This window comes from Balaenoptera ricei, chromosome 3 (assembly GCF_028023285.1).
Source record: "Balaenoptera ricei isolate mBalRic1 chromosome 3, mBalRic1.hap2, whole genome shotgun sequence".
In the NCBI taxonomy this organism is placed as follows: domain Eukaryota; kingdom Metazoa; phylum Chordata; class Mammalia; order Artiodactyla; family Balaenopteridae; genus Balaenoptera; species Balaenoptera ricei.
Genome location: NC_082641.1, coordinates 57,223,318 through 57,235,009, shown reverse-complemented (window position 1 = coordinate 57,235,009; position 11,692 = coordinate 57,223,318). Strand labels below are relative to the sequence as shown.

Below are 11,692 nucleotides of genomic sequence, written 5' to 3'. Positions count from 1 at the left end.
TCACTGATTTACAGGCAGGTGTCCAGCTTTCCCAACACTTCTTGCTGAAGAGACTGACTTTTCCCTATTGTATATTCTTGCCGCCTTTGTCAAAGATCAATTGACCATAGTTAGGTGGGTTTATTTCAGGGCACTCTATTCTGTTCCATTGATCCATTTTGAACTTACCTCTATTTGATGTATGGAGAGAGATACTTCAACAGGGCATTTTTGTCTACTTCAGTGACTTCCACCAATATCAAAACTCAGGACTGGTAGAAACATGAAAACAAAACAAAACAAACAGTTTGTCCCAAAAGAAATAGCTGAAGAAATGGTGGCAAATACAAGATCATTTTAATTATTGAATGGGGTACGTTCTTTAATCATTACTCGTAAGACTACAGAGATTCTCCTATACCCAGCTGCTGGGTTAATGGAAGTTTTCTATAAAGAACCAGCTATGTTTACAAATGCTTATTTGTGCATCTGCTACATGAACCCTGTAGTGAAGTGTAAGTTCAAAACCTTCTTAATTCATTAGTTGGTAACTTATTGATTCTGAAAGCTACAGACCCTGTGCCTTGTCATCATTTTTGTAAAGCATTCTTCAGGGTGGTATTCACTGTAAAATATTGAGCTAATTAAGAGTTTTGGGACCCCTGATTAACTTGCACAGCAAAAGCTGTGTTAAGTAAATTAGGTCCCAAATAAATCTAAAATGATCGTGGAAAGTCATCAGCTAAATAAAGACGCCGACAGCTCACATAACAAGATGCAAAGCAATGGTAATTAAGAAAAATAATCACCTTTGCTGCTGAGAGGACAGGTTTGACCCCCAGTGAAGTAACTTGCAAGGTATCTGTTTGCTAAAAGAACTCTCACTGCTTTGTTCTGCTCTGAAGGGCAAGAGGGGCAAGAGACAATTTTCTGTATTCCAATATTCACTACATACTCTAATGGAGAGAATTATGTTTAAGGAATAACCCTGTTTGAGGCAGAAGGACAGAGTCACAGAATTACCCAAGGTCTCCTTTAACCCGAGGTGTGGTAGACTCACAACTCCCTTCTCCCTGCTCTCCTCTATTGAAGAGGCAAGAAAACTAAAACTTCATCTTTTACAGGTAGGAATTGTCATGTGACCCAGTTCGGCTACTGAAATGTGAATGGGAATTGCTGGATACAGGTTCTGGGGAAGCTTTTCCAAAGGGACAGTTGTGACTGACTTGCCCATTCTGATTTTGCTCCTTTCTTCCTGCTTGGAAGGTGACCAGGATGCCCACCTGGAGTAACCATGTTTGAAGGATGGCAGAAGAGGAAGCCAAAAGGAGCCCAGGTTGTTTACTCCTGGGCACTTTCTCACTTGAGAGAACTCCTATCTGCTTAAGCCATTTTCAGCAGGGCTTTTGTTGTTTTCAGTCAAAGTACAAGCCTAATTTTAGGATCTTTCAGCTCAGAGGATAATTCCTCAGTGGTACTGTTGGGTTCAGTAGAAGTAAAACAACAACGATATTGTATTCATCAAGGTAACAATTTACGTTAGGAATTTTCAGACAATGACATGAACTCTGGAGAACTCAGGGCCAGACCCACAAATACAGACCCAGTGAAAGCACTGTTCCCATTGGGCCCTTAAACCTCTCAATCTGGTGACAATACTCTTCCTATGAGATAACTTTCCATCAATTCCAGTGGACTCATTTGAAAAGCAGGATTATATCTTCATTACTGAAGTCAGTAATGATCTTACTGACTTCTTGGAACAATGCAGCTATGTTTGCTCTCTTAGGATCTAGTATTTAAACCCTTCCTGCTCCAAGGAATGCTTCTAAAGGTACAAAGATAAGGTGCGGTTTCCTGGCTATATCACTCCACCTACCATACTTGAGTTCTTTCACATAATCCCAGAAAATGAAGAAATGAGGACAAAGACAAATTGAGACCTAAAAGAGAGGAAAAAAGGGAGAATGGGAGGATGATGAGCATTAACTCCTATATAATATGATCTCCTAGGTCACGATCTGTTTGTCGTGCCCCTCCACATATACATTGGTCACTCCTTGAGCATTCAAGTAACAGGACGACAGTGGTCAACTGGTAAAGTGAATCATGATACTTCTGCTTGCTTCCTCATTGTATTAGGTGTCTATACAGAAGAAATGGATTAAGAGTCCATTTTTCTCCCTTCCAATAGCCTAGTTGGATACATTTTAGGAGACTTTTTATACTTAATTAAGGGGCACACTGGGGATTTGGTTATATTCCTTCTTGAGATATTATTTCTTTACTTTCCGCAACAAATATTTATTGAACACTATATTAATTATCTATGACTCCATGACACAATACCCCCAAACTTAAAACAAACTTAAAACAAAAAAAATAAGCATTTATTATCTCACACAGTGTTTGAGTGTCAAGAATTTAGGAGCAACTTAGCCCAGTGATTCTGGTTGTAGTCAAGATATCATTGGGGCTGCAGTCATCCAAAGGCTTGACTGAGGCTGAAGGATCCACTTCCAAGATTGTTCACTCACATGACTATTGGCAGGAAGCCTCAGTTTGTCACAGGCTGTTCATAGGAGACCTCACTAGATAGTGCCATTCCTTCCCAGAATGATTCTCAGTGACTCTTAGCTCCACCCTCTGAGTCATCTTTCCTTTTCCATCAAAGGTAACTCGTGTGCAGCTGTATAGTTTTCTCAGCTTGTTTCTTCCTGTAGAAGTTTGAGTCGAGAGGCTGCTTTCGCTCTTATACTATCTCTGTCTCTTTTAATGAAAGCTGGCTATATTTCTGGAAATACAATCTGTGGGTCTGATAAAACTTTGTAGGTTTGCAGTCTTATTGGGGTTCACTCCATTAGCAACATCCACAAATTGCTTCAAGATAAGCCCTTCTTTTCTTGAGCTTCTCTGAGACTGTAGAGGGACAGCATCCTTAAACTTCTTAGAAGCCCTGTTGACTTAATAGTTCTCCAAGCACAACCTTGGATCTTTCTGAGATCTTAAAGGATTTAATAGTCAGTTCCTTGGCTTCATCTTTAGACCATATTTTTCTAAGAGTACCCTCAGAAGAGTTTCCTAGAAGGGCAAACCGGGAAACTTTAAATAAACACTTCCTGGGCTTTTTGTGTTTATCAGTCCTTCCTTTAGCTTATCTCTCTCCTCTTAAATTTTACCATAAGCAGCAAGAGGAAACCAGGTGGCAGCTTCAACACTCTGACTGGAAATCTCCTTAGATCAGCCAGTTCATCAGGTATATCTTCTAATTTCTATTATGTTGCTGAACATTTTGCCACTTCATAAGAAGGATCAACTTTCCTCTAATTTCCAATAGCTTTTTCCTTTCTTTCCTTTAAGCCTCACCTGCAGCCTCCTCAAAGGCTATCAAGCTTCTACTGTCAGACCCTTCGGGGCTCTTCAGGCTTCTCTAATAGTTTTTTCTAAGTCCGCGCAACTTCTGCCTGCTTCCCTGTTTCAAAGCCATACCCATGTTTCAGATTTTTATTATAGCAGCACCATTGCACTTTCGGGTACTAAAATCTGAATTAACTATCTATTGTGTAACAATTGCTCAAAAACTTAACATCTTAAAACAAAAAACATGTATTGTCACACACAGTTTCTGTGGGTAGGAATTCGGTAACAGCTAGCTGGGAGGTAATGGTGCAGGTTCTCTCATAATATTGCAGTCAAGATGTCAGCTAGGGCTGCAGTCATTGGAGGGCTTGACTGGAGCTGGAGGATCCATTTCTAAGAGAGCTCACTTGGCTGTTGGCAGGAGGCTTCAGTCATAGGGCTGCTTGAGTATTCTCATGGCATGGCAGCAGGCTTCTCCTAGAGTGAATGATCTTGCAAGAGAAAGCAAGGCAAAGCCATAATGTCTTTCATGACCAAACCTCAAAAGTCACAAACCATAATTTCCTCAATAACCTTTTGGTGGCATAGGTCAGCTCTATTCAATATGGGAAGAGACCGCACATGGGCACGACTACCAGAAGGTGAGGATCTCTGGGGCCGTTGCAGAAGCTGACTACCACAAACATTTATCAGGGCCAAGGGTCTATGCAGGGCACAACTGGGGACAGAAGAAAAGGTCCCTTTCCTCAAGGAACTTTTATTCTAACTTCGGTGATTAGACATATACACAAAATAATGTGAAAAAAATCATTGTATTTTATAACCAAATTGCTGGGACTGTAAGGAAAAAGCACTCACTTGATGCATTTCTGTGTTTATTTCTTCTACTAGTTTATAAGTTCCTGGCAGGGCCTCACTCATCTTTATTCCCCACAGGGCTCAGCTCAGGGCCTTGCCAAATAGATGTTTAGTAAATAGTTCTTGAGTGAACAAAACCCTATAGCCAGGTCAAGGAAAATTAAAAACTAAGAATAGGCCGTTGGGTCTAATGATTAAATCTCTATTGTTTAGAAAAATGATTTCAGGAGGCAATTGGAATAAAATTGAGATTACAAGGAGTTAAGGAGGTGATGAGAGTAGATCAAGTTTGGCAGTAAAAGGAAGGATAGAGATGGGGTTTAGTTTAAAAGGAGTTGGCTAAAAGCTTGTGTTCTAAGTTTAAGGGAAATTTGGGCATTTTTCTAGGCAAGAGAGGAGTCAGAAAGAAGAGAAGGGAAAATGGATGAGACAGGAACTTTGATAATTGATGGAACAATGTCCTAGGAAGGATTCACAAGCACAAACAGAAACTTGGAAAAGAAAAGGGACATTTCTTCCTTTGAAAAAAGGATAGACGATAAAGAGGCATTTTAGAGTGATGAAAAGGGAAGTTTTGTTAGGTCATGTTGAATGGCCTTGATTATTTTTCAGTGAAGTGGGGACACTGGAAGGGGGAAGAGCTGTTGGAAGGAGCTTGGGAAGGAGTGACCTCAATACTCCTGGATGGTAGTGAGCAGCCAGCTGAGGTTGGGTCATCTGGGTCTCTAGGAGAACCAGCGTGAATGGTGGCATGATGCCCTCTGGCTTCACTCAGCAGGCTGTGAGGAAAAGGACAGGAAATGGATAGAAAATAACAGCTGTTGATACAAATGGCCATGGTGGGGAATCTTGGGAGACCTGGTGCATCTGATTCCCACCCTGACTGATTGTTCCTGTTACATGGTGTGATTTCTTTCCTTTGAAAATCACTATAAACCTTAGGCTGAGAAGAAATGGCATAATCTGTCACTTAAATGTGTGGTGTGTGATGGGGAAAATACGGAAAAGGCTTTAAATCTTTTTAACAATTCTTAGCATGAACAATTTAAGATTCAGTCACTGATTAGCAGTGCTTCAGATGAAGTAAATAATGTCAATATCCTCTTTATAATTCAGCCCCTAGGAAATAAACACTGAGTTTTCATGATCTTCCATAGGTCCTATAATGAAATACATAAAGCCAACTGCATTTTATGGAAAATATTCTCAAAGATACAGGAAATAGTACTGGACCAGGACTTAGAAGACCTGGGTTCCAGTTCAGCTCTGCCACTATCTATCTGGGGAAGTCACTTAATCACTGCTGGGCCTTAATCACTCATTTGTAAAATAGGAAACTGGATTAGATGCTCTCTAATGCCTTCCAGCTCTAGCATTTCATGGTTCTATGGTTTCTAGCCCATCAAATCACCTAGATTTTCCTCTGTGAGTGCCATGAAAGTTGAACACTAGGGGTCACATTTAGATAACCACTCACACATTTGTCTGAGTCTGGTAAACATGCCCCATTTCCTTCAATAGATGGTTCTCAGCAGCTAGATGATGATTGGTCTTGTTTCTCACTTAAAATGTTCTTAAATGGGATTGTGTTGTTTCCCTTTCTAGGGGGCTGAGGATTCTGGGGGAAAGTGAGGAACTTTCTTGATTCAGGCCTTTCCCTTTGGGTTCATGCTATTTTTTCTTTCACACAGGACCCCAAATTAGGCCTGTTGTTCATTCACAGGGCAGATAAATTCTTCCTGAAGCTTTCATATTTTTCCTCGTCAATACTCTTTCTTGGCTGGGTGGGTGGTACCCCCAAAGTAGATCACTTTTAAAAAATCAGAGTTGCCTTCATGGAAAACCATTTTTGAGAGCTCCTCATTGAATGATCCGAATTTCTTCCACAACCTGTTTTCGTGATCTATTTTGCTTTCAGGAGAAGGCACCTAGAGATGGGCTCCTTCCCCAGTTTCTTTGCTAGAAGGTCTCTGCAATCTTTCTTTATCATGTTCCAATTTCAGCATTCCTCTGTCCAGCCTAAGTCACATTTCTCCTACCTTAATGTTCAATTCTCAGGGAAGGTGGGGAATTAAAATTATTAGTCAAAACAGGGAAAGAAAATGTTATAAACCATTCCCACACTTAATAGCAATGCTTCCTTGCATCACAGTTTTCCAAGTGTTTTTACATATATTATTTCCTTTGAGTATCACTTGTGTTCCTTACACTCCCCCCCACCCCACCCCATGTCTCCTTTGCTAAGAAATAAAACCTAAGAGGGACACAGGACAGAAGGTAAAGCAGTGAAGGCAGCCAGCCTGGAAAAGTGGGTGAAACTCTCGTCTTGGCAACCTGGATTAAGTCCTGACTCTGTGCATCTCTGGGCAAGTCACGCTCACTCTCTGAGCCTGGATTTCCTCACCTGAAAATTACGGATATGAATCCGCCCACTCTACCCACGGGCTCTGGGCTATCAGGAAGATGGTCGTTTCTTACCTTCCTGCAACCGGTTTGCCCTGCTAACTTCCTGAATGAGAGCTTAAAGGAAATGCCAGTCAGAGGTCTACTATTTACTCCTGACTGCCCCATCCTCCCAATCCTGGTACTCTGAGCTATGAAGACAACCTGGAAGAAAATCAGAAGGACCTTTCCTTCCTCCCTTCAGGCCTAGAGACAGCAGGGGGACCGGGATCCCTGCATCCTCTCCTTAAAGGACGAAGACAGTCCTCTCCTCTTTCCTCCTGCTCTTGTTCCCCCAGGAGCCTCAGTGCCTGCACGTTACCGTCATCTCACTACTCCAAACTCCTCAGATCAGAGGACTCTGGGGGTGAAGCTTGGGTGACACAATGGACCAAGACTTGCACACCCCTTGCTTTTTCTACTAATGCTTTGCTCCTACTGCAGTTTTGTGGTAACTCTCCCAGGGTAGGAAGTTGTTTAATTTCCTCCACCTCTTTTCTAGACTTAGAATACTCTCCTTTATAGCAAAACATGCTGGAAAGTATTGGTGTTGGGGTCAGAAAGATCCACGTTCCCCGGGCAACTAGTCGGGCAGGTTATTTAACCTCCCTGAGCCCTGGTTTTCTGTCAGTGCAGGATGTGGCACAGTGTGGGGGCTCAGGATGCTGCGTGGGACTTTTCCTGTTGTCCCAGGATTTTGGAGAAAGCAAAAGTGAGCACAGTAGGCACTAAGAACTCTGCATTTCAAGTTCCACGAACAGTCAGTATGCTTAGGAAGAAAAGAGAAGGAACCTCCACCCCATCTATAGGCTGGAAGGATGTAGAAGTGGATCCCTGTGTCCATAAAGAGGAGCTCAGAGGGTAGTGGAGAGGCAGGAGGTGTGGGGCTGCCAGGTGGCCTCAGGGTTACATGATGGGATGCCCAACCCAGCAGAAGAATCGCAGTGTGTGGGTCCCAAGGGAGATACAGATGCCCCTTTGGGGAAAGAGGTTCAACAATGGAGGGGCTGGAGTGAAGCAGAACCCCACCCTAGGAAAACCTGGAGTGCCATCTGTGTGTAGAACACCCATTAGCAGAGGCCACCAGCAGTAGGCAAGAGTATGGCCTGGAGTCAGAAAGGTGGAGAAGGAGAAGGTTCAAAGGCAGAAAAAAAGAGAAAACAGTGTGAAGAACAGATTTCATTTACTCTCATCCCAGAGCTGAGGGGAGAGGAAGAGCTGAGATTGGAATGAAGTTTTAAAGTAAGTAAGATTGAGACTTAAATATCAAACTGAGATGGCTCCAAACACTATAGGTGGTTAAGAGTGTTAGCAGAGAGAAGCTGGCAAAGGGGCATTTATGGACCAGTTACCATAAATAGGAAAGGAGGGTATCAAGAGAGCCTATTTAGGAGTAATTAGGAAAACTAAAAAAAAAAAAATTAATTAACGTTTATGCCTCAGTGAGCTGAGTTTTCTCCTCAGTAGTCCAGTTATATCAATAATTGGTAGTTTATTGTTTGGGTGGCACTTAAACCCTTTCTAGCTGCTGCTGCTTTCCCCATAAGAGAGATTCTCTTTTTAAAAATATTTTTTCATTATTTGCCTTTCTATTTGGCTCCCTTTCAAATCTCTGTGCTCGTTTCTTCAGAATGCCCCATTTTGCCTAATGAGTTCTATATCTTTTCTCATCTTGATGAATATTTTAAACATATTTGTTTGAAAATCACTTTCAGATTAATCTAATACTTGTAGTTCTCTGGGTATAATTTCTCCTGTTTTTGCACTGCTGGTTATCTCTGAGCAAACTGCATTTCCTTATTTGCTTCAGCTTATGTACAGTGGAAATCATCTTCTTCAGTGTCCTATGCATACCTGGGTCATGGAGAGAGCCCTTCAGCTCTGTTTTGTGATCACCTGACAGGGTCCTAAGATGTTTGCCAGTTTCTCAACTCTGTGCTTCTCTCTTTGTGTCTATGTCTGTCTCTCTGTGTGTGTGCAGGGAAAGGTCTAGCCATACAGCTCCATGCACAGCAGTGTGGGGGCTCTGATTTTTCATGGCTGACTCTTCTACCAGTAACAGGGATTGGCAGTTGCTTCCAAACCAAGTCTATGAACTGCAGACAAAGATTTCCTCAACTTCCAGCTTTGTCCAGGGAGTCAATTCAATTTCCCCACTTGTGCAGGGCCTGTGGCCTCTGTGACGGTTAATCTTATTTGTCAACTTGGCTAGGCTGTGGTGCCCAAGCGTTTCATCAAATACCAGTCTAGATGTTGCTGTGAAGGTATTTTTAAATGTGATTAACATTTAAATCAGTAGACTTTGTGTAAAGCAGATTCTCCATAATGTGGGTGGGCTTTATCCAATCAGTTGAAGGCCTTAAGAGCAAAGACCAAGGCTTCCTGAAAAAGAGGGAATGCCTCCAGATCGTAGCACAGAAATTCTGCCTGAGTTTCTAACTTTGGCCTCAAAACTGCAACATTACCTTTCTTATTCCCCCCAATTTAAAAAATTGGGGTAAAATGCATATAACATAAAATTTACCATCTTAACCAGTTTAAGTGTACAGTTTAGTGTTATTAAATACATTCATAATGTTGTACAGCCATCACCACCGTAATATTACCACAACTCTTTTCATCTTGTAAAACTGAAACTCAGTACCCATTAAACAATAACTCTTAAGTCCCCCCTTCCCAGAGATCCTAGAAAACACTTTCTATCTCTATGATTTTGACTACTCTAAGTACTTCATATAAGTATTTGTCTTTTTTATGACTGGCTTATTTCACGTAGCATAATGTCCTCAAGTTTCATCCATAGTTTAGCACGTGTCAGAATTTCCTTCCTTTTTAAGGCGGGATAATAGTCAATTGTATGTGTATATTATGAATGTATACACCACATATTGATTATCCATTCGTCCATCTATGGATACTTGGTTTGCTTTCACATTTTAGCTATTTTGAATAATGCTGCTATGAGCATGTGCGTACAAATATTTCTTTAAGACTCTGCTTTGAATTCCTTTGGATATATACCCAGAAATGCAATTGATAGATTGTATGGTAATTCAATTTTTAATTGTTTGATGAACCCAACATTCTGTTTTCCACAGTGACTGTACCTTTTTGCACAAAGGTTCTAAACTTTGCCAACACTTGTTATTTTCGATTTTGTTGTTGTTGTTGGTTTTCTTTTGTTTTGTTTTTTATAGTAGCCATCCTAACAGGTATGAGGTGGTGTTGGTGCTGACTTGCAATATGGATTTTTGGACTTGCCAGTCCCTATAATCATGTGAGATAATTCTTTAAAATAAATCTCTGTGTGTGTGTGTGTGTGTGTGTGTATATATATATATGTTCTCCCATTGGTTCTGTTTCTCTGGAGAACCTTGGCTAATAATCCACACCCCGCCGCCACCCCATGATGGTTCTCTCTAGAGAGCAGTCAAAGGGAGCTCCTTAAAATGAAAATCAGCAAGTCACTATTCTGATCAAAAAAATGCTCCAACAGCTTCCCATTTCAAACAGTGCAAAAGCCAAAGTATTTACAATGGCCTGCAAGGCCCTAGGTGCTCTGGCCTGCCTATTCCTTTTCTTTTTCTTTCTTTTTTTTTTTAAACATCTTTATTGAAGTATAATTGCTTCACAATGGTGTGTTAGTTTCTGCTTTATAACAAAGTGAATCTGCTACACTTATACACACGTTCCCATATCTCCTCCCTCCCGCATCTCCCTCCCTCCCACCCTCCCCATCCCACCCCCCAAGGCGGTCACAAAGCACCGAACTGATCTCCCTGTGCTATGTGGCTGCTTCCCACTTGCTATCTATTTTACATTTGGTAGTGTATATATGTCCATGACACTCTCTCACCCTGTCACATCTCACCCCTCCCCCTCGCCATATCCTCAAGTCCATTCTTTAGTTGGTCTGTGTCTTTATTCCCATCTTGCCAATAGGTTCTTCATGACCTTTTTTTTTTTTTTTCCCTTAGATTCCATATATATGTGTTAGCATACTGTATTTGTTTTTCTCTTTCTGACTTACTTCACTCTGTATGACAGACTCTAACTCCATCCACCTCACTACAAATACCTCCATTTCATTTCTTTTTATGGCTGAGTAATACTCCATTGTATATATGTGCCACATCTTCTTTATCCATTCATCTGATGATGGACACTTAGGTTGCTTCCATGACCTGGCTATTGTAAATAGCGCTGCAATGAACATTTTGGTACATGACTCTTTTTGAATTATGGTTTTCTCAGGGTATATGCCCAGTACTGGGATTGCTGGGTCATATGGTAATTCTATTTTTAGTTTTTTAAGGAACCTCCATACTGTTCTCCATAGTGGCTGTATCAGTTTACATTCCCACCAACAGTGCAAGAGTGTTCCCTTTTCTCCACACCCTCTCCAGCATTTATTGTTTGTAGATTTTTTGATGATGGCCATTCTGACTGGTGTGAGATGATACCTCATTGTAGTTTTGATTTGCATTTCTCTAATGATTAATGATGTTGAGCATTCTTTCATGTGTCTGTTGGCCATCTGTATATCTTCTTTGGAGAAATGTCTATTTAGGTCATCTGCCCATTTTTGGATTGGGTTGTTTGTTTTTTTGTTATTGAGCTGCATGAGCTGCTTGTAAATCTTGGAGATTAATCCTTTGTCAGTTGCTTCATTTGCAAATATTTTCTCCCATTCTGAGGGTTGTCTTTTGGTCTTGTTTATGGTTTCCTTTGCTGTGCAAAAGCTTTTATGTTTCATTAGGTCCCATTTGTTTATTTGTGTTTTTATTTCCATTTCTCTAGGAGCTGGGTCAAAAAGGATCTTGCTGTGATTTATGTCATAGAGTGTTCTGCCTATGTTTTCCTCTAAGAGTTTGATAGTGTCTGGCTTTACACTTAGGTCTTTAATCCATTTTGAGTTTATTTTTGTGTATGGTGTCAGGGAGTGCTCTAATTTCATACTTTTACATGTACCTGTCCAATTTTCCCAGCACCACTTATTGAAGAGGCTGTCTTTTCTCCACTGTATATGCTTGCCTCCTTTATCAAAGATAAG

General features: G+C 41.0%; 1 long non-coding RNA gene across 1 annotated transcript in view; it reads right to left on the bottom strand.

The window, feature by feature from the left end:
• Positions 1-211: 211 nt before the first annotated feature.
• LOC132363657 (uncharacterized) overlaps positions 212-11,692 on the bottom strand; it is a 31,365-nt gene continuing 19,884 nt past the window's right edge. The window contains exon 5 of the long non-coding RNA XR_009502632.1: positions 212-251. This is a non-coding gene — a long non-coding RNA (uncharacterized LOC132363657). The remainder of the gene's footprint in view (positions 252-11,692) is intronic.